Source organism: Grus americana, chromosome 3 (assembly GCF_028858705.1).
Source record: "Grus americana isolate bGruAme1 chromosome 3, bGruAme1.mat, whole genome shotgun sequence".
Lineage (NCBI taxonomy): Eukaryota > Metazoa > Chordata > Aves > Gruiformes > Gruidae > Grus > Grus americana.
This window is the reverse complement of record NC_072854.1, coordinates 123,939,432-123,960,836: the sequence shown is the minus strand read 5'-3', so window position 1 is coordinate 123,960,836 and position 21,405 is coordinate 123,939,432. Positions and strand designations below refer to the sequence as shown.

General features: G+C 40.3%; 1 protein-coding gene across 6 annotated transcripts in view; it reads left to right on the top strand.

Moving 5' to 3' along the window:
* CCDC85A (coiled-coil domain containing 85A) overlaps nt 1-21,405 on the top strand; it is an 82,316-nt gene that overhangs the window by 16,337 nt on the left and 44,574 nt on the right. The gene's annotated exons all lie outside the window — the stretch shown is intronic.

Here is a 21,405-nt window from a genome sequence, read left to right as displayed (position 1 = left end):
AGACTGAAAAATCTGTAACATGTTGGTCATCAGACTAATAATGTTTGTGCATCTTCTGGAAATTGCCGTTGCAGTATGTCTATTCTTTTCAGGCCCAATCTGTTGGGCCAAAAACTTCTGCTCTGGTTCGTGCTGTGTAAGCTTGCTTCTGTCTTTCAGTGAGTCCTGTGAGCTTCTGAAAGGTCCAAAGCAAGTCTGTGATCTCAGAGATGGGGACTGTGGTACCAGCCAGGGGAGCTAGAGGAGGGGAGGACATTGCTGTTTTTCTTTGCTCACTTGGTGGCTGTGAAAAGCCACCAGAAAGTTCTCTCCTCATTCCAGCTTCTGACTGCAGAGTTTGAGCCTGCAGAGGCATGTGGACCAGCCTTGCTTGACTGTTAGGAGATAAAGCAGCTCTGACTAGAGAGCCTTGGCTTTTCAGCTGGAGATGGATTAACTCATGGCAGTTCTAGCCCTGGAGATCTCTCATGCGTTGACCAGGATAGCATCAGTGTGTGGAACATGCATTGATTTATGTGTGTGAATGCAGCCAAGATATCGATTGCACAAAGTCAGACAAAACGGCTTTGTGAAGTTGAGACCTTGATGTGCATAGTGAGCTATGGATGCGCAGTTAACCTGAGAAGACTACCTGTTAGTAGTGCCTGGTTATTACTTAGAAATTTTATCAGTAGTTCTCAAAATAATTTACCAAAGAAGCAAATATTGTGATTGTCATCTTGTGCATGAAGAACAATGGGCTAAACAAATGACAAGGCAGGATTAATCAGCCACCAACTAAACCTTAAATCCAGGTTTCCTGAGTCTTAGCTACTGATTATTCCATTGCATCATACCACTTTTGTAACAGCTTTTTTTCTTAGATAAGTCTGTTTCAAGTGTGGTGTAAAAATTGGGGCTGAGGTTACTCACATGCCTAGAAAACACCTTTATGAGCAATTAGCTTGATACAAAGATCTTCAATGTGTTTCCTTTCAAAATCAACTTTTAAGGCAGTGTTTCCTTCCTTTCTGAACTTCCTGAATTATGCTAACCAAGCCAATGGGAAACAAAGCTATTTTAAATTCTGTTTTGTGTGTGTGTGCATGCAGCAGGCATATTGGAATTTGTTAATGTACCTTTTGCATTTATAGGGGTGCTTAAAAGTGTCTTTGCACATAAAATGATTTACAATGAATCCAAACTTTGAGTGACAATGAAGTGCTGTAATAGCTTTACTAGAGGAAGCTATATTTTTCTGTCATGTTTCTTGTGGCCTGTTTTTAATGTTGCAGACTAGTTGTGTAACTGTAGTTGTCTTCATTTGGGAAATCAAGATGCTGATACAAATTGGAGGCATGGTCAGCTATCAGCTGGGGATTTCACATTGCTAACTGGTACAATCAAAAGAAGTATTCATCTTTCATCAGAATAAAATTTGAAAATGGAAGCTCTTATATTCTAAAAAAATGAGAACACACTAATTTGGCAAGATGGTCATTTGACCCTTAGTATCTATCAATAGCGTGGCATCTTATGAATATGCCAGGGAACAGGGGAAGTGGTACTTGGCAGTTGTAAATCTCTATGACAAGTCTCAGTCTGAACATCTGTGTGACTTGGCAGATGTGGAAGACAGGAACTTGGTGAACTAGTGTATTTTGAGGTTTTTTTTTTTTGGCTGAATGCCAGTAGACTCATTTCTAGCAGGTAGGTGGTTGCTGCTGCTATCTGTGAAATATTGCGGTCTGAAATGCTTACTTAGTCACGTGAAGCAGAGGCTGTGTTTGAGGGAAGACTGGGTTCTTGCTGTCTGCCAAAAGATGGAGGTTTCCTGTACAAAGTAACTGTAGCAGAGTCATTTCTAAAAATGTTTATGAAGGGCACCGATCAGAATTCAGTCCAAGATTTTAAAGCTCCATAGTAATGTAACTCAGCAGGGAATCAGGCTTTGACATTCAAAAATGACAGCCTAAACATTTCCAGTCAGTGATATGTGATGACAGGACTACAGTAACAATTCTTGTTATGAGTAGAAAGTTACTGCAATTACAGCAGCTTCCTGCCGTGCTAAGTAGTGAGTTTTTAATGGCACTTCTTATGATGAAATGTGGTCTGAGTGCAATTTAATGTTTTAAACCTGTGCAGAGATTAAAGAGACTTTGGCACTGTTACTATTTTAATCTTAACTTATAAACTAGAGCAAACACCAGGTTGTGTGTCCTGAGTGTGACTTAGCAACCTGTTAGTCTTTTAATTATCTCCTTCCTAATTAGATTGGTCTGATTATTCGGTACTTGAAATAAGTGCATATTTTTAAGTTCTCATGGCAGTAGCTTTTGGAAAAACCTCATTGCTTTTCATTTTACAGGCATTTTGTCTTTCATGCTGAAGTATGGGAACATATGGTGCTACTTCTGATGTAGCACTTGTCTAAATATCTTTGCTTGTAAAATTTTCTGCAGAGCCATATAATTTTCTCCTGTAAAAACATTCCTAATCTATTTAACCAATTTTATAACTACAACGACAAAAACGTGATAATCCCGTGCTGTAAACTTTTACTGGATGTAGGTCAAGACATTAAACTGGAACCCTGAATAAGAAAAATGAACAGTAAGCAGTTAGAAAGTCAGATTAGTAAGAAATATAATTGTGATAATTGCATAAAAAAAAAGTTTATCAAAACACTTCCCATGTATTTTGAAAGGATCAAAATAGTAATTTATTTTTAAGATGAACTCTTGGGATGTCACTGACAGTAGACACAGAGTCCTCTAATACAGCATCCGGACTACTCACGTGGTAACTGGTTTCATCTCACGTTTTGTGTCCAGTCTAGTGAATACACATTCCAAGTGATAGTGTTTCTTCTGTGTGAGCCATGTGAAGCTTGAGTGATAAACATGCATTAAAAAATGTAGAATAGCAACACATTCATCTACATACAATGAAGGGAAATGGAGAACATTTCTGAGACTGAAGAGTTTGGCATAGCTGAAAAAGTTAGAGGAGTAGAATAACTAGAATACTTTTGTATTCTTTTGTCTACATTGCTAGACTGTTATGCAGTGTGAGAGATGATGAGCAGGAGGCTAACTGGCCTGTTAAATTTTCTAAAGAAGTTTCTAACTTCTTTAGAAATGAGCAAAAATATTTCTCTCAGGCAATGATTCAGATCTAAAACTATTCTTCTTACTCAGCAGTGGGAAAGCAAGGATTCTGATTATTGCGGTCCTCCTGAAGTAAAGTAAGTTGCCAAGGTACGGGTATGTGATGAGCAGCACCTATATTACTTGCCACTCTAGGCAATGCTCTGAGGTGTCAGACTGGAGCCAGACTGATGGACGGGGTCCTGTGCTGCCCTGTTGCTTCCCAGCAGCTATGTTATCCAGGAGCCAGCAGCTTGAGTGCACATAAAGATGGAATCGGGCAGACTTTGAAAGACGAGCTGCCAGAAAATATCCTAGCATGCCTTCTAGGAATACATGCAGGTTGTATTAAACCAACACGTGAAGCACTTTTTGCTACTTGGAATAAATGACCACTTGCCTGTTTTAGACTCCTTGTGTACTGTGCTATAGAAATGCACGTGTGTGCGGATATGTGTGCTGTAATCTTGCTTCTTCTGAAACAAAATGACTCACCATGTTGTCATGTGGGAGATACTGATCTAGCTAATGAAATCATTTAGGGTTTGATACTGCTTTTGTTTATGCAGGTGGCTGACTTCATACACTTGCACGTTCCCACTGAGTGCACAGGCTTTTAGAAGCAGGGTTCTTTTTTTTTTTTTTTTTTTTTTTTAAGTGGTGTCATGGAAATAGGAGCTGGGACTTAGAAATTTATTCCAGGGAAACCCATAATGTTCTGATCTGAAGGGAATCTTGCAAGTTTTCTTTCAAGTAGTTCCATTCTTCCACTGTCTGCTTTCAATAAGATTGATATTTTGACATGGAGACTCTCAGACCAGGTTTGAAGACAGTCAAAAAATCACTATGGCCTTTCTCTCCCTGGGGCACTGCCTTCATTGATCACCCCAGGGCTGGGCTCCTGCCCTCACTGAAGATGCAGTAGGAGCTGCCCCTGCAGCTTTTAGTAGCAGGGGAAGCATGTCGGGCTCCCTCTCTGCTGCATTGGAAATGCTGCACCAAGCACAGAGCTCTGACAACCCGTACCCCTTGTACAACACTGCAAGGGATGAAGCATATTCCGTCTCCAGGAGAGGAGAGAGCGAGCGAGCAGCTCCACTAGTCGTGCTCAGGGAGCTGGAGCACGGAAGCAGAGAGCTCTCTTCCCCCCGAGGGGTTACAGATGGAGTAGCAAGTGCACAATTGCTGGAAGCGGAAAGGAAAGAGAAGGACGAACCGAACAGGATCTCCTTTCTCCTCACTCCTGAAAGTGGGTTCAGAAGCTGATTGCCATCTCTAGGGAAATGTCACTCGGATGTGAAGCTAGTGTTGTAGCTGTAATGGGAATGGGCTGTATTTGATGCTGAAGGTTTGAGTTGCACCCTAGTGAGCACAGATGATAAAGTTGCTCAGAAGAGAATTTGTAGTTTCTGAGGTTTTTCTGAGAGAAGGAAACTAGATGAGGTTAGACAGATTCAGAGTTATATTAAGGAGTGCATAGGTTGTAAAGTGAAGGACTCTGAAGAAGGGAAAATGTCATAATCCAGTTACCCAAAGTTGGATTATGGTGAATTTGCACCAATTTTTAATGGTATCCCTGCTTTCAGGAAACAGAGGTGCAGGAGAACAGAATAAGATTATAGGGGAAACCAGATCCCCAGCATTTCCAAATTTGAAATGATAGGAAATGATGTAGGTAGTGACCACTTATGTATCACTTTTTTGTGGGTGATAAATACAGTAATTGAAGGGTTTTGTTAATGACTATGCAGTTTTTAGTCAGTTGCAGATATCGATTTGGTATCCTTTCCCCCTCATTCTGCTATCAGATGAAAAATAGGGCATTCGTTGCAGTATCTGCCAGCCACAGTGTTGCTGCCATCATGGTAGTGCTGATCCTGACCAACTCATGGTGAGTGCTCAGGATTTTTACTTCCGTAGCATCTCTGAGCCTCCCCGTGGCTTTTTTTTTTTTTTTTTTTGGCATCTTGAGCACTTGAAGGTGCCTACTGCAAGTCTTCTTTTGGGATTGAGTGTAGCGAAGTATGACTGCAGCTACTTTAGCAATCCTAGCAGTTAATAGTGCAGAAATGTATATTTCTTTTTATATACCCTCCTGTACCAGAGCTTTCTGTAAAGCAGGACTCTTCCCCTGAGTGTTGGAAGGCAGAAGTCTTTCATTATTAAATATTTAATTTTTCAAACAATTGCTGCCATGGCATTGGTGAAAAGTCTGTGTTAGTTGATGAACTCTGCTACTAAATCTGAGCTTTCCTATTTAAAAGGGAGAAAGCAAAATATGTTTTCTATCCACTTTTTACTAAATTAATCTTAATGATTTGTGAAAGTCATTACTATGAGTCGTTTGATGATTATTGCTGTTGAAAAAGCAATTACACTGGAAGACCAACTAAAAGTCTAATGTGAGATTAAAAAAATTACAGTGCTATCTGTAAGAGTGCTATATCAGTTATATGGGGCAGAGACAGTCTCTTGCTACTTTTTATAAACACAGTTTAGACTACTTGCAGACAAGAAGGGAAGTAATCCAGTTATTTGGATTCTCAGTTTTGCTTTTAAATAGTAAAGTTCTTCTCTTTTTATAATTTGTTGCTGCAACAATATATACTCTTAAAAATTAGTCAACCATCTCTCTTCAAAGTGCAAAATCCTTTGCACCTGCTTTAATCTGGTGGGATTTAACTGAAGATTCAGTGCTGAAATTGGACAGATTCAGCAATGTGGCCAAAGTGGCAAAAGAGGTTGAGTCAAGCCATACGGAAGGATCTTATAAGGATTTTCAGTGGAAGATCCAGATGGCTTTCACTACATTGCTCTTTCATCATTGTAGAGCTGCTTAAAAGCTTAGTGGTGTGCATGTAAGCATAATCAGAATGATCCATCAGGCCAGGGACAACGCACGTTACTCTGAAATAAAAAAAAAAAGCTTAGTACATGGATTTGGTTGCAGTTTTCTTAATACATTGGAGTTGCAGTTTCTCTGTGTATAGCCCTGTATCTTTGGCCCTGAACTGTGGTCATTTACAAACAGCTCTAACCTAATGTGCTAAAGTGATGCTATTGTCTTCTGTAAGCTTTTCTGTGTGATCCTCATTTTAAGTACAAAAGCGTTTGCTGATTTGAAGAATTGGTCTTTTAAAGGGCAAAGTATTCTTCATTAAACTTGGCAGTACAAGAAATCATGTGGTTCAGGGAGTCTGATGCACATTTAAAGTTCAGACCATGTTGGTAAGTAAACTTTAATTAAATCCGGGTTTGGAAACTATGCTTTGGGCATTGCAAAAGAAACGTTATGTAGGTCAAATTCATAGATACTGTTGACCAGAATCCTTGAAAAGAAGCATGGTCTGCCCTTGTTTTCTTACACAACACAAACTCAGCTGAGACTTGGGTGTGAGAGTGCTATCTGTTCTTGTAAAACACAGTGTGTTTAATGCAGCACTTAATTAAAGTTTTCTGCTTGGGTTATATTTTGTTGCCTTTTGTACATTGGGTGCAGTGTAGTAAGAAATAGGGTTAATTTCTTTTGCTTATTGGTATAAGATTAATGTGTGTGTGTTCTACCTCTGTATAATCCAGTTTGTCAGATAAACTTGGGATCATATCCAGACCTGACGTGACTTTTGTAGTTTCAACAGCCCTGTGCCTGTTCCCATGAAGGCTGACTTTCACCCGTACCGACACCGAGAGGTATCACTGCAAATCTGCCAGTGACTATAAAAAGATGAGACTCCTCTAAAATGTTTGGTTTTCCTTGATTTACTTTTGATAGTGAGTGATGTATTATTCAGAGTGAGACAGGGATGTAGGAATTCCTCTTGTTAGTCCTTGTCTAGCAGCTGTTTAAATGACAGAGTGCTGTCTGATTAATATGGCAGCATGAAGTTTATGGCAGTATGAAATTCCTATAGGTGCCTGTGCTTTTGCACTTAGGAAAAAAAATCTCAGATAAACTGCGTGGGGGAAGAATCTGATGGTTCATTTTCTGTGTGTCCATACATGGTAGCATTTATTAATTTAGGGGCCACTTGTCTCATTTAAATCAAATAGAAAATGTTCACTCAACTGCACAAATAGGACTATCCATCTGTATATCCATTATCATAACACATTAAAGTAAAAGCAGTGAATTAACTTCAGTTACAAAGGCTGCCAAGCATTGCTTGATAATAATTTAATTTTATGTTATATAGTTATAAGGCACCATATAACTAACATGTTAACTACAAATTTTTGGTCAATCATTATGAGAGGTTTTTTGTTTTGTTTTCAAGATTATCAAGAAACCTGGCTAAATAGTGTTACAAAGGTAGTAGGTTTGAAAGCTTTCTTGAATAATTTGTGATGCTTAGTTTTAGCCTTACGACTATTTCTAACTATAGCCTTAAGCACCTTTAATCTCTCAGTTTGTCTAAATGGTAATTCTGATAAAATTTAACATGAACCAAAGGTACTGTGGGATTGAAAACTTTCCTGGAAGGTCACTGAGAAGAGAAATAGTTTTTAATTTTTTTAATTGCACAGAGCTAACATGAAATTGCCTTTCTGTTTCAAAAAAGTTTAACCTCTCTGTGAGGCAGAGAGAGTGGAGAGTAATCTAATGCAGGTGCCTGGGCACTGCCATCCCACTGCCAGGGTATTTGGTGAAAAGTTAAATGTTTATCAGAGAGGATTTTTATATTTCCAATTTCTTTGCAAGGTAATATGTGCTTCTCAAGAAAATACGTAGATGTGGGCTACGTTCACACACTCCCACTCCCCTCTTTCCATGCAGTATATATGCTTTTGTACAAAACTCCAGGTAGGACGCGAATGTATTTGTGGGAACTTCTAAATCTGTTTCAAAAGGATAGGTCAAGTGCAAGAAGGTACACAGTGCGGTAACCTATAGGTTATACAGTAGCTATACAAATAAGCTCAATATTCAAATATATAGGCTGTCTGACATTCAACAATAAGAGAGAAAGGAGAATTAATACAAGAGTGTTGCCAATCTGTTAGCGTACTGAGGGCAGGAAATTAGACTTGCTCTCTGCAATAAATTAATATTATGAAAGTCTGAGACATCCTTGCTGTATGTCAGGCTATATCTAATGCTTCAAAGGAAGAACTATATGTGAGTAGCACTCAAGCTGCTGTGTCATGAATTGTGATTATATTTCTGGAGATCGGAATAGTGTTTTGCCTGTTTCCTTTTCACATTGCTCTGGTGACAGCTAAGGGCCAGCAGTGTTTGCTTCCTAAGTAGATAATGGTAGACTGGCTGTTCTCCTTGAGGAAATGCAAATTTTAGTTACTGATACCTTAAAAGTCACAATTACTGTGAATGTGATTTTGGCTGTGTGATTTAGAGCTTTTTCGTCTTAAGTCTAGGAATTGCACGAAGTATTTAACTGCTTTTTAGGAAACTAGAACTGGGTGGGGAAATGTGATGGTTGCTGTGGAAGCTGTGGCAAGAAGTACAGGATTGCGCAGCCTTTAGATGAGGTTCTGCTGTGCTGCAGTTATTCCTGTCATCACTTTAGGTGAGGTTAAAGTCAGTGGAAATACTCACGTTGACTCCTCTTTCTGAACAGTTGGCTTGTGAATAGGCATATGGAGAAAGCCACGAGTGGGATTTACCTAGCAGCGCAGAGTAAAAGGTCAGGCAAACAGAAATTTGTGGTAGGTGCAAAGCTTTATAACTCCATATAGATGAAAAAAGTGTTTCTAAATTTATCACAGATTTTTCTTTTGAAAACTTTGGCGTTTTAATATCTCGGATTAAAAAAAGCCAAGAGAGTTGCCTTGGATATGCTTTGGTAGCTTCTGACTGTCAGTGTGATGAGTATTTCATGTCCCAGCGCTGTGACCCTGTGTTTGTCACAGTAACAGGCATGTTGAAACGATAAGCCCAGAATCTCGAGGGTAAATTGGCAGAACTCCGTGAATTCGTTGAATGTATGCTAACATTACATGTTGTAGTCCTTAAGTATCTTGAATGAAAAGAGCACAATATGCTTTTTCAGTCACCCCTTCACTAAAGATTTAAAAAAAAGAGAAATCTATATACATGTATATCCTATATTTATAGGCATGCAGGAGAGAGATTCAAAGTAGAATGAAGAAAACACTGGACTAGGATTGTTGGGCCTGTTTTCTTGCCAAACAGCAGAATCCTTGAAGCAGGAATAAGAATTAAGATTGCCAAGAGCAACAATTGACCTCGCAACACTTGGGGTGCTGTAGGTTAGCAGATGACATGGGTAGTTCCAAAGTACCGTTTCCAGCCTGTTCAACCCTATTTTGATTTTTAAGAAAAATGGAATGTCAGGAGGAGAGAGGAAATTTATCTTGCTGCAAAGAACTGGTCATACAAGAATTCTCTTTTGATTTTATTTTCACAGGAACATATGTTTCCTACTTGATAGTCAACTCTTTGCCTAAATCTTTACTTCCCACAGTAGTTAAAGTATGAAAAATCAGTATGTATATTATGAAGGAAACAGGTGGGGTTGGGATAAAACCTTGGCACAGTTGCCACGCATAGTATATCCAGAGAAGAATGGCTAGTAAACCATGGGGAGAAGGGACAGAGGGGTTTGGAAAATGCTTAAATTGCTTTGATTTCATTTTTGGTGGGAAGAAGAAATAATTTGAATGAGAAATTGATCATACAAGATTTGATCCTCTTGTAGAAATATTGCCATTGATTTCTAGAGGAACAGGGTATAGACACATTGTTTGCCTGTGATTCTGTGCTTTTCTGTTGGTGTAGACTATTTCACTGATGCTCAAAAAATACCCCAACCCAAAATGAAAAATGAATAAACAAAATCTACTTGACTGCATGGAGACTAAATTAACTTTTTAATCTTTAATATGATTGTTACGCCAGAGCCATGGGGGCCAAAGAGTGATTTTCCTTGACCTTTTGGTCCTCAGACTAACTGCACGCTTGCCGAGTAGGTCAGTAGTTGAAATGGTTAAGTCATTTTCTAAAAATCACGTAGATACATGATGCTGAGACTTTTTGATTTATTTTGAGCTCTGAGGAATATAATGTGAAAACCTATTCAAGTTCTACTAGCTGGCCAGAGACTGCAGTCCGTTTAATAAGACACAGCTAAATTTGCCATGATAAAAGTGCTGCGGTCCTGTGCTGGTGATTGATGATTTATTACTTTTAAAACAGTAGAACCAAGATGCAGAATTAATTTTCAGTGGATCATTCCTGTTATCACTTGCTTGTACCCCCTGGAATCTTATATGGTTGATAAACATCATTTAAAAAAAACCCCAAACCAAAAAAAACCTGAAAAATATGAGAGATTTTAAAATTGTGCTTTTCACAACAATACCCCCCTTTTCCCCATGAGATGTTGTACAAACCTAATTTAGCAGCAGTTAATGCTGCAAAAGATGTTTATAGCTCGTTTTTTTCTGGTTCCTTATCAAATGACTGGTCTTATTCTTTAAAGCTCTCAGGGAATGGACTTAAGCTTAAGTGAATAGATCATCCCTCTCTGTGTGGTCCTTTGTTACCCACGGTGGTTTCTGGGCTGATTTCAGCTGACAGCCCTCAGTTTGAAACCCTAGGCAGTAGGAGACTGGCCATCGTGAAATGCCCACATCAGGGCTTGCTCACATAGGGGAATTTTCAGCTCTAAGTTAGGTACCTGGATTGACCCTTTAACTTCTGGGGAGAATAACCTGTTTAGGCATGGGATTAGCAAAAACTAGAAAACTGAGAGGAGAATCCATCCAGCAGAGGATACAGAGGGGAGAGGCACTGTGAGGGTTTGAAGATACTCGCGCTGCTTCCTGAGTGGATTCCTTAAACTCAGAGCTACATAAATGTATACAGCTAGCCTGTACTAGAAGTCTCATTTTGATAATCTTGACTATATAAAATGAGCTGATGATGTGTGTTGGCTCCTGTAGATGAGCAGTGTGTATTTGAGGGTCTTGTTGGAGCAAAGAGCATCTCAGCTGCTGAACAGCTCAGCAGCATCTGGCTTCAGGGTTGTACATGTCTACTGGTGGAAGCATCGGTGTTGACCACACTTCATAAATCCGTGGAGTTAGGCAACGTGGGATATACGCTCTGACAGTCTCAGTAACACCTAAATGGTGGACTTAGGTGAAATTTTGCAGGTGCTTAGTGGTTTTGCTCCTTGCCCTACAAAGATCAGGTGAGCCAATGACTTTGCTTTGTTCAGAGGCTGTTTCATAATCTTCCTTTATGCACGGCTCTTGTGCAGTTCCGGAGTGGCAGAAGAGCTCAGCAGTGTCTTAGATAACAAAAGCAAAGCTTCAGTGTTTTATTTAATTCTTTATTTATTTAAAAGAAAAGAAGCTGTGCTTCTGCAAGCAAGGCTCTTCTCAGCATCTGTAAGCTGAGCAGGGTCAGTCTGGGTCATTACCTGGATTTTTAACCTTTGGAAGGAACACAGGTATGTTAGACAGGGATGGAAAAACCATTATCTTTTGAGTCAGTCTCAAATGCTGTGAGGATAAAGGTTGAAATATTAAGCTGAGATGCTTTATACTTGTTATTTGAAGTCCCAAAGACCAAGAGCTTTAAAGTTTTTCCAAGACTCTCTGCAAACATCAGGGGTGCAATGTATTATCAGTCACTTCTTGTTCAGAAGCTGCTGTATGATGCTCCGATGTGCTTCTGAGCAAACGCAGCCCTGTATGCCCATCTGCTTCGAGTCCTGAAGCAGATTCGCTTTCTCTTCTCTCATCACAACACCTATTTATTCTCTTTATCACAACCATCTTTTGTCTTATATTGTCTCTTTGCCCCATGTCCCTGCCACTCTTCAGTGTTAGATGTTTGGAAGATAAAATAGATTTCATTATAAGTAAAAATGCCCGCTGAGGATGGAAATGGTCCAGGACTTTGTCAAGAAGAGATCGTTCCTGTTCTGGGGAAAACCTCCCTTCTCTGACCTGTTTTCTCTCTTGGAAATGCTGTTTTCCTTATGTTTCCCTACACATCTTCAGAAAATTCAGTGCTAAAGAATTTTAAAATATAGAAGCCAGATTTCTGCCTTTCATGGCTGGTAAATAACTACCAGGTGACTCTGCAATCCCCCGTACTCTGATTATGTGAAAACAACTGCGGTGCCCTCTGAGCTGCTCACAACTGATTGCTATACATTACAGATACCAAGCCCTGCAGTGCAACAAACCAGGGAATATTCTGTTCGGTAAAAATGAATCACGGTTATTCTTTCTACATCTCCCTGTTTTGTTATCTGTCACTGTCGTGGTTTAGGCCCAGCCGGTAGCTGGGTGCCACACGGCCGCTCACTCACCCCTCCCCCAGCGGGATGGGAGAGGAGAAGTCTAACAAAAGGCTTGGGTCGAGATAAGGACAGGGAGAGACCACTCACTAATTACCGTCACGAGCAAAACAGACTGAATGTAGAGAGGAGATTCATCTAATTTATTACTAGGCAAAACAGGGTAGAGCAATGAGAAAATACAATCAAGTCTTAAAACACCTCCCCCCACCCCTCCCATCTTCTCGGGCTCAACTTCACTCCCGGCTTCAACCTTCCCCCCTCAGCGGCACAAGGGGGCAGGGAATGGGGGTTGCGGTCAGTTCAGCACACATTGTCTCTGCTGCTTCTTTGTCCTCAGGGGGAGGACTCCTCTCATCGTTCCCCTGCTCCAACATGGAGTCTCTCCCACGGGCTACAGTCCTTCACGAACCGCTCCAGCGTAGTCTCTCCCACAGGGTGCAGACCTTCAGGAGCAGACTGCTCCAGCGTGGGGTCTCTCCCACAGGGTCACAAGTCCTGCCAGCAAACCTGCCCTGGTGTGGGCTCCCCTCTTCACGGGTCTACCGGTCTGGCCCGGACTTGCTCCAGCGTGGGCTTCCCACGGGCCACAGCCTCCTTCAGGTGCCTCCACCTGCTCCAGCGTGGGGTCCTCCACGGGCTGCAGGTGGAATCTCTACACCCCCTCATCCTTCCTCCATGGGCTGCAGGGGGACAGCCTGCTTCACCATGGCCTTCACCACGGGCTGCAGGGGGATCTCTGCTCTGGTGTCTGGAGCGCCTCCTCCCCCTCCATCTGCACTGACCTTGGTGTCTGCAGAGTTTCTTACATCTTCTCACTCCTCTCTCCGGTTGCAAAAGTTTTTTTAACTCTTTTGTTTTCCTTCTTAAATATGTTATCACAGAGGCGCTGATTGGCTTGGCCTTGGCCAGGGACGGATTCATCTTGGAGCCGGCTGGCATTGGCTCTATCAGGCACAGGGGAAGCTTCTAGCAACTTCCCACAGAAGCCACCCCTGTAGCCCCTCCTGCTACCAAAACCTTGCCACACAAAACCCAACACAGTCACCTTGGATTTATCAGAATGATCAGTGTTTGGACTTTCATACTTACATCTGACTTGACTGTCTGATGAACAACTGTAGATAGAAAGAGACAGTTTCCTTAAAGGGCTGTTGGCATCTCAGTCTTCACCCTTGGAAAAATTGTAAAAAGTGAATGAATGTTGATGTTGCAGTAGACATGGGTTTTGTTTTCAAGGTCTAAGCTTTATGCTCAGCGTAGTCATAAACCAATGATTTCAAATTATTCACTTATGGAATATGAAGTCATCAAACTTCTGTTATGGAAAAATCTTTTTATATTAGAGAAATGTATCTTAGGTTCAAAATAGTTTTATTTGTTTTCCTCAGCAGCCAGACCTCTGTGGGCTCTTTACTGCCTCTCAGAAATGATCCTAACTTGGCTGTACTGGTACTGTCTGAACATAACAGAACAAACCTGGTCAAATCTGAGATCTGTTTGCTGTTCCCCCTGCTATAGGCTTTCCACATTTCCTATAGGTGTTCTGCCTTATCGTTCAGGGTCCTCAAGGCACGAGCTCTTTCAGAACCACTCAGCCTTGGCTTTGCTCTCAGTGGTAAAATATGTTTTACTGTTTTCTTTTGCAAATACTACTCCCTTCTGTCTCCATAGTGTACTCCTCGCTTTCTTTACAACATAAGTAATAATAAAAGGTTTTATTTATTTATTATTATTATGAATAATAGGGGATGTTTTGCATAATTCTGGATCTCATCATAAGTTTAAAATACCTTATGGTTGCTAACAGAAGAGACACTAAAATTTGTTACTATCCTTTAGACGGGCTCCTATGATCACTCTATCAAAGTCTAGATGGGTGATGATCAAACTAGCTCTCTTTTGCAGGAAGTGTTAGTTGTGACAGATTGAACAGATGGCAGGTTGGGCTTAATTTTTATGTAAGACAGGAAAGATGCTGTGTATTTCAATGCTGGTGAAAGTGTCCCTTCTTTGGACATTTTAGTAAAACAAAAGTGGTTCCACAGGCCACGTGGGTTGAAAAAGGGGTAAAAAATACTTTGGTCAAGAACAGCATATGCATCAAAAATGTTACTTTTTGGAATATAAATAATTAGTAGACTTAAGACTTTTAAAAAGCTAAATGTGTTGTCAGACAGCAAGGAATGAAAGCCGATCTTGAAACAGGATAAAACTTTGGAATAGAAAGTAGTGAAGGACTAATAGCCTGGTCTTCAGGTGCCTGTAAGAGCAGGGAAAGGAGGTTGCCTGGAGCCATGCATTGGATCCTGTGAAGTGCTGGATTTCAAAAGGCACAGGCATCATTCCAGCTTCTGGTTCTGGCAATTCAGACAACTTGAGCATTACACTTCTGCTTTGTGATCCTGATTAAATCTTGACCAAGTTCTGTCTCTCTTAAATACTTGCAGAAGCTTTATGCTTGCATCCCAAGGCAGAATTTGGATTTGATGCCTACCTGAGGATATATTGCACTTCATATCACGTGTCCACTTTGCACTATGTGCTTCAATTTAGCTTTTCCCAGTTGAATGCCAAGGGAATGGCAAAAATGTAGTAAAGAAGGAATGAATGTCTGTCTTGTATTGGAAATCCAAAACAAATTTGGAACAACTCTTATCGGTGTGTGTGTGGTCATGTTACCTCTGCACCCGCTGAGACTGACACATGCTGTAGTGGAAGTTTTGGTTCTTAATCTGGTAGGAACAGAAGTAGAGCTCTTGCACAGAAAACACCCCAAAATGTTTGCCTGACTAATGAGTGAGGCAATTGATTTGATGGAGTTGGTTTTTTTCCCTTGTGTATTCTTTTCCTTAGAGAAACCAAAACAAAATCCTTCCCCAGAGCTGAGGTTTCCCAGGTAGGCAGTGTCAGCAGGAATCATAAAAGCCTCTGAAAGGCAGAAGGAGAGTGAAGAAGTGCAAGATATAGTTTATAGGCTGTATTCCTTACACATAATGTGATGAGTGGTTAAAACAACGAGCAGATTTGGTGTCAAGTTTTGAAGATACTGTACTAGAGCCAAGAAAAGGGGAGAAAGCAATGGGATGTGTTGAGGGTGATTTTTGTCTGGATAGAAAACCGAAGTAGCTGTTTCGAAGGTAAGTAGAGGTTGCAGAACACCAGAACTTTAATCTGCTGGTTGAAATTCATATCAGGGCTGCTTTGAGTTATGCTGAGTGTGCAGGATGTGAAAACACGTCCTGTGTCAGAGTGTAGAAGATCAGTGTTCTCTTCAAAAGTCAAATTCTGATGCGGAGTACCAGTCTGTGGGGATTACTCAGGGAGAGACGTTCAATCACAGTAACTCGGTAATTGCTGCAACGTCAGATGCTGAATGCCACAGTCTGATACTAAGCTTTGGTGATGTTCTGGATGTCATGTCAGAAGGGATAGATCAGAAGAAAGTGTCCGGGAATATGTTGCAGTGCAAGTAGTCTTGGTGCTGATGCTATTTTTGGAATCTTTTCACTTGCCTTGGCAGTATCTTGATGAAATCAAGTAAGACTGAATATGTTTAAGGTTTTGGAGTGGAAAGGGAATAATGATGATGTTTTTCTTGAGGCCAATTCTTATCTCACAGCCATTTCTTTACTTCTACTTTCTCTGATAAGAGGTGGGTCTGATTACGGGAGCTAGTTTAATTTAATTTAATAATAGTTGGAAAAGAGAGATTTTTTGTTTATATATTTATACGTCTTAATACATCTTGCTGCTTTCACTTTCTTTCTCTTTTCTTCCCAAAAGAGTTTTAAGAAATGCAAAGACATTGTAGTGAGGGGGGAAGAAAATGATTCCTGACTAGAGAGCTGTGAAAATTAAATCACTCCTTCCCTTTAGCAATGGTGAGAGAACTTCCTTGTGAACATAACTCCATCCAACCAGCCCCTTGCAGCCATAGGGAATGGGTACCAGTTTGTGTTGATGATCCAAATCACCAAATGCAAGCTTAACATTTTAAGGGAGGACATGCTAAATCCTTAGCTAATATAAGGTGGCATAATGCAACAGACTTGTGACAGATTAAGAATTTGGCTTAGATTTTCAGATCTTCAAGCCATTTCATACATTATATCAAATACTCACAGCTCTTAGGAAAGCTGGAAAGATTTGGATAGTAGCCATCCCAGTGATGCATAAGATTTTTTTACATCTTCCTACTGTACCCTGACTTACTGCTTAATAAAATGAAAAAGTCAATTTTAACTGGTAAGCTCAGCCAGTATATTTGATGTATTTCATGATATGGACTTCACTAAAGCTGTGTTATGCACAGTAGATCTGGTTGCAAGGTGAGGCATTATGGATCCATAACTCTTCTGTCACTGCAGTCAAAAGCATTGCTGCCTTAAGCTCTGTCTGAAAGCAGACCACCGCTGAACTTTAAGGAATCTCATGTATGTAACATGAATCCTGTTAAATTTCCAGTACTTTTATTTAACCACTTCATTGCCATGGCACCTGGTGTGCATGGTTGACGCCGAACTCTTGGTTGTCGGCCTCCTCTAGAGAAGCCTATGCAAAAAGTATCATTTTGTGGGTGTCTCAGTAGTGCTGTAGCTTTGAATTCACTCTCCGTAATAAGCCGACAGCTTCAGCAGGGCCCTGTGTGTGTTTCATAGTCTGATGCACAAGGAAGGCCTGATAGCGAATCCAAAGGTGATTGATGCTGCAACAGAACTTTAAAAATAAAGATGAATTAAACTGTAGATAGAGTTTTCTGGGTTTGACCATTCAGCTTTGGGGTTCAAAGCTAAGGAAATCAAGCTCCATACCACACTTCATAGTTCTTTTATTTATAAGCAAGCAGCTCAGCTGGGATCTTTTTAGCCTGACTTGAAATTCTAGCTTGATGGTTTTCTGATAAATAATCTGTCTCCTGGCCTTTTCTGAAGCTTTAGGAAGAGATGCAAGCTGCATGTAAAGTTGCAAGAAGAATAAGCTGTATTTCATTTTTACAGGGATTTTTATCAGCCGCTACTTTTACTGTACTTATACGTTAACACAATTAATTTTCAGTTTTGTTCCTTAAAGGTTTAAAACTAAAGCTTACTAAAAGATGACAGATTTGTCAGTGTTTTCTGTGAATAATAAAGGAAAATTTCAGTGAAGAAGCATCAGTACTGGGTTAAAATAGAATATCCAGCGTTTTACAGCTAGTGGGCTGGGTGTGTTGTTGATATTCCAGCGCCTCTCTCAGCTGCAGCTCAGACTTCACAGGGGTCTGGATGGGAGGACCAGTTATCTGGTAACTTCCAAACAGGTGAGGACATGATGCAGGTGCTGTAGAGGGGTTAAATAGCAAGACCCATCTCTTACTTAAAACAGCATCTGTATTACTCTGCATTTGATTTGCACCTGAAAGTACATCCAACAGGTATGGGTACATGAACTTTCATATACCCTTGCTGGTGGGGTGGTCCTTACTCTCATTTTGGAACATTTTAGGTTAAAGAAAGGAGGCAAATACCTTCATATCTATATAGACTAAATCTCCTTTCCTTTAATTTCATCATTTTGCATTTTGCTGTTCACTAACATAAGGCTGGCCTGTAAACTGCAAGAGCAGGTCTCCCAGCTGGCGTCTCATCTCCCATCTGTTGCGTGGGGTCACTGGCTCTTGCTATACCAGTGCAGGAGCAACTAGGGAAATAAATACCTACAAATTCCCACAGAAAATGCTTTTTGCTATCGACTAAGTATTGACCTTGCAAGTGAATAGGAGCTGCTTTTGATTCCTTGTTGGAGCGTGCTCCTAGTGATTAGTTGCCTTTTGTGAACTCGACTGTGAAGCTACAGAAAGCGCTGGCATTCCAACTGAGGAGAAATACTACTCCTCGCCTGGACTCGACCAAAGTCTGCCACCTGAAAATCAGGTATTTCTAGTGTGTGCGCCCGTACAGAAAGTGCTGTTATTTTTTTTGGGACGCTTTACTGCTATATTTAACTCTGTTACCTCTAGCTAAAAACCTTACCTTTTGCTTGTTAATTTTTCTTATCTTGCTCTAAGCTCATGCCACATGTCACTTCTTTCTGCCTCTAGATGACTACTGCCATATGTCTGTAGGTTCCTAAACAAGAAGAATGAAAAGACTTTGAGACAAGTGATGAAATTAAATTGACACAGTATAGGACTGGAACTGAAAATGTTAGGCTACTGCTATGCCTTCAAATGCCCTTTTACCAAGTAAGAAAAACTGTCTTTAAATAAATGGTTGGGACATGAAGAGACAGTGACATTTGAAAAAGAACAAAGGGAGCATCTGCAGAATTCACAACCAAGATGTGAGTACAGGAAGAAAATCCCAGTAAAGTAGCAATTGATTTTCCCCAGGGGACGTTTCAAATATTTGTCCTTCTGTCACTTTTTTTAGAAAAAGATTCAAATGTCCTTGGGAGTAAAACACATTGTGGATCGTGTTTGCTTAATATGTGACTCATGCATGGAAAAAATACATTCCATAGCTAAACAAACTTACTTGAATATCGTAAATTTGTCCAGTTCCGCTAGAATTTGATGTAAAGTCATTGTGTCGTATCAACCTAAATATTTACAAAAAGGATACTCTGTCTTGTTATCTGTCTTGCTAGTGCTAGCAACCCTCTTCCATTTTCATATAAGTCTTTCCTCAGTGTGAGTTGTTTCCTGTTACTTGGATTTGTGAGGCTGAAGAGCACATGAGCCACTGTCCAGCTAGGATAACTTTAATAGGGATATGAAATAACTAAGGCACTTTCCCCAGTGTTAAAATGATGGCGCTGAATACTGGTATTGAACCTGGGCATCACAGCTGAAAGGAGGTCCTGTGCATGTGCAGCGTTGGTTAGAAAAAACAAAGATGATGCTAGGTCACGTGGGGTTGTGAACGCTACAGAGAACATGGTATTGCATATATGTTTTGTATAAACTTTATTGTAAATAGTAAGTGAAGTTCTGGTCATCTCTGTTTTGGGGACAAAAAAGAATTAATTGGTGAAGGACAGTTGGAAATACTTTAATCTCTGAGGAGAAGAGGAAGAGAAAAAAATTGAAAATATATAAATGAGGTGTAATTGCAGAAGACAGGTTGAAGCTTTATTTTACTTCTAGAAAATGTAAGAGAGATACTCTATGAAATACAATAGCAGGAAATTCAAAATCAATGAAAAAAAAATACATGTTGTTTAAATATATGAATTAAATTTACAGCCAAAGGAGGTGGTTGATCCTTGAAAGGTATTTATAATTGAAAAAAGACTGAAATGTGGATATTGGGAACATTCAGGGTCCTCATAATCGACTGGAACAAACTGTGTTATGCAGTAATTACATTTCAAGATTCTGTTTACTCCTGTCTACTAAAGAACAGGGTGTGTTCCCTACTACAAGGGACAAATTAACCTGCGTCAGCCTGTGGTGGGGTGTTTGCCTGTTGCTCAGCAGCGTCTTGAACTAATCACTGAGAGACTAGTCTGACATCAGGTTGGTGTGATTGGTAATTCCTGTGTTGTTGTCCACCTAAAGGCTGTATTTACCCTTCTATGTTGAAGCATAATTTATGGTGAATACAATTGTTTGCATTACTTATTTTTTTTTTTTAATAGATCACTGGTGCACAGAGACTTGCTCGTTTGGTGGGGAACCTTGCTTGAAGAGTCTTGCAGTATAGATACAGCTAGTATGCATTGTTTGGCTTGCACTTGATGTGAGGTCATCCTGAGGATGCTATGATTTCGAAGGCTGTGAGCATTAAATACTGTACCCTATTTTAGTGCAAGGGGATGGTTATAATTAAGGGAGTTTACAAGTAGAAACTTTGTTTAGGCTGTATGTGCAGAAATAACACCGCATGGGTTGAATTCTAAAGATATACACACGCTTGTATAATGTGGCTGAACAGTTAGGAAAGAGGTTGAATAGATATAAACACGAAGCAAGGGAGAAGCCCTTCAACAGTGTCCACAAATGACGGAAAAGGCATTATTTATTTCCTATTCAGCAGGATCAAGCAGGGCAGAAGCTGCAGGACCAAAAAGGCAGAGGTGCACAGTATAAGAGGTGTTTGGTTTGGGCTTTTACCTGCTCCCTCCCTTATTTCTGTACACCAGCGATGGGATGGGGAGCACTCTGCATTGCTATGTGCCTGGTGACTCCCCCCTATAGCTTGTCTACAACCTGTTTTGTCTACAATCTGTTTTTACAAAAGGTAGGGTTTCTTCCAGGATTCTGCCTGGCACCAGGTAGGAGAAGGTCAAAACATCAATAGGGACTATTTTATCACCATTATGAGTCAAAAAGTGTGATAACTTCAAGTTACATCTCCTTGACCTGTGCCTTCTGCTATCCCGGCCCTCTCTTTCTGATGTAGTCACAACTTATTCTGGGTCAAGCCTTAAAAGCAATACCCAAATCTGTTCAAGAACAGAGAAGACTAAGTAAGCTGGTTTGTCCTTTCATCTGCTGCAGCAGATGTTGGGTGCTGCCCTTCTGCTGCTTTCTCTCGTGGCCCTCCCTGCTGTATCTTACATTAGCCTTGGAGGTTCACGTGGGCTTGACTGCAGCAGCGGCCCAAATGCGCCTAGCAATGTGAAAACACAAAGGAATATTGTCCTTTCCACACAGACTGTATGCACTAGAAGAACAATAAAAGAAAAAAAGGGATGCAAAGAGCGCTACACAGGCAGCTATAATGATCAGTGTGGTGATAAACACATTGTTTAATGTTTATGTATTTTCATATATTTTCTGTACATTCTGCATGCATGACTAAACAGAGTAAATTCCCTTCCTTTTCCCATGAATTCACCCACCCATCTTCCACTCCCCTAGCTGCTTACCAGCTTTGGTTTATTTTATTTACCTTAAAGGGAATAAATTGAAATGAAAAATTAAAAAGGGACTAAGTAAGTGATTTTGACTTGCAGTTTCCTGTAGGGTACAGAATTGGGTCATTTGAAGGAAT